This window comes from Phascolarctos cinereus, unplaced genomic scaffold (assembly GCF_003287225.1).
Source record: "Phascolarctos cinereus isolate Bilbo 61053 unplaced genomic scaffold, phaCin_HiC Scaffold_726;HRSCAF=1367, whole genome shotgun sequence".
In the NCBI taxonomy this organism is placed as follows: domain Eukaryota; kingdom Metazoa; phylum Chordata; class Mammalia; order Diprotodontia; family Phascolarctidae; genus Phascolarctos; species Phascolarctos cinereus.
In genome coordinates, this window is record NW_027556098.1 from 81,915,241 (window position 1) to 81,920,476 (window position 5,236).

The 5,236-nt window shown below is 38.3% G+C and overlaps 1 pseudogene; it reads left to right on the plus strand.

The window, feature by feature from the left end:
* Positions 1 to 211: 211 nt before the first annotated feature.
* LOC110210876 (trafficking protein particle complex subunit 4 pseudogene) lies at positions 212 to 766 on the plus strand (annotated as a pseudogene).
* Positions 767 to 5,236: the final 4,470 nt, after the last annotated feature.

Sequence of the window (5,236 nt, forward strand, 5' to 3'; positions counted from 1 at the left end):
AAAACAAGCTCAACCACAAAGGGCTACTTTGTGACAGGGAAGCTCAAGACATAAACACAGAAAAAGGTAATGACTTGAAAATATTTACAAGCAAAGTCTCAAAGAAAAATGCAGATTGGACAAAAGCCAAACAATAATTCTTAAAGGTTTTCTTTGTTTTTGGTTTTTAGTGCAAAAAAATTCTTTTTCAAAAAACAAAGAGCATACAGCATCGAATGGAGCAATGGTGATCTTCAGTGTTTATGTGGTGAACAAGGCTGGAGGCCTCATCTATGAGCTGGGCAACTATGTGCCTCAAGCCAAGGCTGAGAAAACCTTCAGCTACCCACTGGACTTGCTACTCAAGGAGGTGCCAGAGTACCTGGGCAACTCGGCCAACCACTCTGTGTCCATCCGCTTCAGCCGACCCTGCCTCACGCCCAGCAAGAAGCTGATGCTGGCCTCCATATTCCACTCACTGTTTGCCATTGGCTCCCAGCTGTCTCCCAAGCTGGGGAGTTCTGGCATAGAGATGCCCAAGACAGATACCTTCAAACTCCACTGCTTCCAGACACAGACAGATATCAAGTTTATAGTGCTGGCAGATCCTCAACAAGGTGGGATTGATTCTGTCTTGCGAAAGATCTATAAGATTTACTCAGACTTTGCCCTCAAGAATCCATTCTACTCTTTGGATATGCCCATCAGGTGTAAGCTGTTTGATCAGAATCTAAAGCTAGCTCTAGAAGTAGCTGAGAAGGCTGGGACTTTTGGGCCAGGACCATAGGCCCTCCAGCAAAGACCAAAGCTTGAGATGGACTCAGCCATTTTACTAGGATGGAGATCCAAATACCCATTTCAGAGCACATCAAGAAGAGTGGAGTCTGAGCAAGAGGGGGCAGTGTGATACTTTTAAGAACTATTCAATGTACCATCTTCTCTTCCCTGTATATAATGGCCCTACCTCCCCAATGTTGTATAGATCTATTTATGGAATGAGTGAGACCTGATTGAAGATGTTGTAATAAACATTTCGGGGGGGGAGGGGGACAAAGAGCAATGGAGGAAAAATTTGGAAAAGCAATGAGAGCCACACAAGAAAGTTATGAGAAGGGAATTAATATTGCTACTTATGGATAGTCTAAGGCAACATAATAAAAATGACAGTACTACTTTAGTTAATTTACTTATTTAGTTTCCATATCAATCAAATTAGAAAGAATTACTTTATAGAGACAGAAAAAAATCACAGCAAAATTAATCTGAAGGAACAAAAGGTCAAGACTATCAAGAGAATCAATGAAAGAAAAATGGGAAGGAAGGGGGAATAGCAGAAGCAAATTTCAAACTATGCTACAAAGCCACAATCACTAAAACCATTTTATACTGGGTAAGAAATAGGCTGATCAGTGGAACAGTTTAGGTACACAATATAGAGAAGCAAATGAGTAAAGTAAACTAGTGTTTGATAAATCCAAAGATCCCAGCTACTGGGGCAAAAATTCACTATTTGACAAAAACTGGAAAATTGGAAAGTAGTCTTACAATAACTTGGCATAGACCAACATCTCAAACCATACAACAAAAGAAGTTCAAAATGACTTTGACATAAAGGGTGATATTACAGGCAAATTAGATGGAGCATGGAAGAAACCACCTGTCTGATCTATGGCTAGGGAAAGAGTTCATTACCAAACAAGAGCTAGAGAGGTTTCCAGGAAAAAAATTGATAATTTTGGTTTCATAAAATTAATAAGTTTTTGCAGAAACAAAACCAATACAGCAAACAGAAAAAAAAAAAAAAGCTGGAAATTGGGATGTGGGTGGGGGAAGATTTGCAAGTTTATCTGATAAAGGTCTCATTTTATAGGAAACTGAGTCAAATTTACAAGACTGTAAGATATTTCCTAATTAATCAATGTTAAAGAATATGAATAGGCAGTTTTCAGAAGAAGAAATTAAAGCTATCAATAGCCACATGAAAAAAAATTCTAAGTCACTAGTAATTATAGAAATGCAGATTAAAACAACTCTATGATATCATCTCACACTTATCAGATTGGTTAAAATGAAAAAAAAGAAAGAAAGAAAATGAAAAAGACTGGAGGGGATATGGGGAAAATAGGTAGTAATGCACTAATGAACTAGTCCAACCATTCTGCAAAGCATTTAAGAATTATGCCCATCGGGCAGCTAGGTGGCACAGTGGATAGAGCACCAGCCCTGGAGTCAGGAGGACTTGAGTTCAAATTTGGCCTCAGACACATGATACTTACTAGATGTGGACACTAGGCAAGTCACTTAACCCCCATTGCCTCACCAGAAAAAAAAAATTATGCCCAAAAGTTACTGAACTGCACGTATCTTTCGACCTAGCAATACTGCTACTAGGTCTATACTTCCAAAGAAATAGAAGAAAAAAGAAAAGATCCATATACATAAAAACATTTATATCAGGTTTTTTTTACAATAACAAAGAACTGGAAACTTAGATAATGCCTATCAATTGGGGAATGATTGAACAAGGTATATGAATGGGATAGAATACTACGGTGCTATAAGAAATGATGAAGAGGATGGCTTCAGAAAAAAAACTTGTATCAACTGCTACAGAGTGAACTTAGAAGAACCAGAAGAATAATTAAACAGTAAAGATAATCAACTCAACAAGGCCTAGTAACTGTGATAAACATAACCACCCACAATTCCAAAGGACTCAGGATGAAACAAAATATCCACTTCCAGATAGAGAACTGATGGACTCAGTGTGAAAATTGAAGCATATTTTTTTTCTTTCTTTCCTTCTCTTGCTTTTTTTTCTTGGAACATGACTAATGTAGAAATTTATTTGCATGTCTATACAGATTTGTAATGGTTTTTGTTTTTCTTGCCTTTTCAGTGGGGGAGAGAGGAGGAAGGAGAGACTTTAAAACAGAAAACAAATAAAATTGAATTAAAGAATTAAAAGTAAGCTACTTTGAAAGAATTAGGAACCCAGATCAATTCAATGACCAGCCATCATTCCAGGGAACCAATGATAAAAGCGTGCTATCCACCTCCTGGCAGAGGTGATGAACTCAGGATGCAGAATGAGACATAATTTTGGGGGGTATAGCCAACACTGGAATTTCTTTTGCTTGACTGTGCATGTATGTATAATAGGCTTTCTTTTTCTTTCTTTTTTTTCCAATGTAGGAGAAGATATAGGAGGGACAGAAAAAAAAATGCTTGTTAATTGAGAAAATAAAATTTAATTTACAAAGTGAAAGAAATGCAACTTATAAATAAAGATACAAATGAATAAGAGAGTCAATCTGGAGAACAGAGGACAACCTAACATAGTATAAAAAGTATATTGTATTTGGAACCAGAGGATATCACTCTGTCTCCTGTGACCTGAGGCAAAACACTTAACCTCTCTGAGATCTGGGTTTCCTCATCTTTTAATTTAGAAAACTGGAATTGATCATAGAATTAGAGCTAAATGTTACTTTAAAGGCCCACTAGTCTCATGAAGCTAGGCATGGAGTCAGGAAGACATCGGTTCAAATCCAGCCTCAGGCATTTCCAAGGTATGTGACCAGGGGCAAGTCACTTTAAATTCTGTCTTCCTCAGTTTCCTCAACTGTAAAATGAGGATAACAATAGCATCTACTTCCCGGAATTTTTGTGAGGATCTCTTGATATAATATTTGTAAAACACTTAACATGAGGCCTAACACTTAATAAACACTTATGACATTCCCTTCTCAGTTTACAGAAGTTCAATGATTTGGCCAAGGTCACATAGTAGCTGGGGTTGTTCAGTCATGCACAGCTCTCCATGACCCCATTTGGGATTTTCTTGGCAAAGATATGGAGTGGTTTGCCATTTTGTTCTCAAGCTCATTTTACACATGAGGAAACTGAGGTAAACAGGATCGAGTGACTTGCCCAGGCTGACACAGCTGGTAAGTGTCTGAGGCCAAATTTGAACTCATAAAGATGAGTCTTCCTGACTTTAAGCCCAGCACTCTAATTACTGTGCCATTTACAAATGCACTACATTCTACTTGATCAAAAAAGTTCAGTCACTGAGTCCCACATTCCTACGTTTAGAGACTTTAGAACTGGAGAAGCCACCTGTGATAATCTAGTCAAACACCCTCATTTTACTAATAACAAGATTGAGGCCTAAATAAGGTATGTGACTCATCCAAGGTTACATAAGTAGCATAGTCAAGTCTAGGTTCCCTAATTCCAGATCTAATCCTCTTTCTAGGCAGCTAGTTTGCATCAGCAACAGAGTGCTGAAATTAGAGGCAGAAAGAACTGAGTGTGAATCCTGCTTCAGACCCTAAGCTAGTCACTCAACTTCCCTCAGACTGTTTCCTGGCCTATAAAATGAAGATAATAATAGTTGCTACCTCACAGGGTTGTTGTGAGAATCAAATGAGATGACATATACAAAGCACACTGCAAACCTTAAAGGGCTATCTAATGCTATGTGTTTCCATTGCTGGAAGAGAGTTCTAAACCCCCTTCTAAGTTGCAAATCCTCAGCTGAGGGTATATTTGATATTTAATGTCAGGGAAATGGAGGGTTCTGATAAAGAGAAAGGAGACCAGCTGTACTCCAACCCCATCGAACAAGGAACAAAAAGTAAGGGGAATAAAACATAAACTCAGGGATTCCTTTTAATTAAGGATTTTCAAATACTTGGACAAGGGAATGAGGGTCACTGCATAATTGCCTTCAGAGGAGACTATTTAAGATCCAGCAGATTCTCTCTGGGTTGGAAGTTTAAGATGTGGTCCAGTTGTGGGTAGCAGAATAGATTAAGTCATTTTTAGTGTCCTCCCCATCTTTGTTTTCTCTCTTCTTTTCATTCTCTGAGTATACCTTTTAGAGCTAGAATTCTGTGGGGGCTCCCAGTTGCACACCTTTCACAAAATGAAGGGCTGTGTGGCCAATCTCTGTTATTTTTAGAATGGAATCAGCCAAGGGAAGCTGTGGTATGAGCAGTGACCAGATCATTGCAGGGGTGATTATTCCAAAGCCGTGTAGGCAATTTCTGATTAAATGATAGCCAGGGCAGAGACCAAAAATTGTTTCTTTAGCTGAAGGGCTGCATGGCTGATTTTTAATTAAAATGAATTAATATGGTGCTCTCATTTGTAAAAAACCCAAATGAAAATAAGGAAATACAATGAGGCAATTTAGGAGAGGAAAATAACCTCTGATTGCCAGTTTAGCTCAGTATTCCCACTCTTCTTG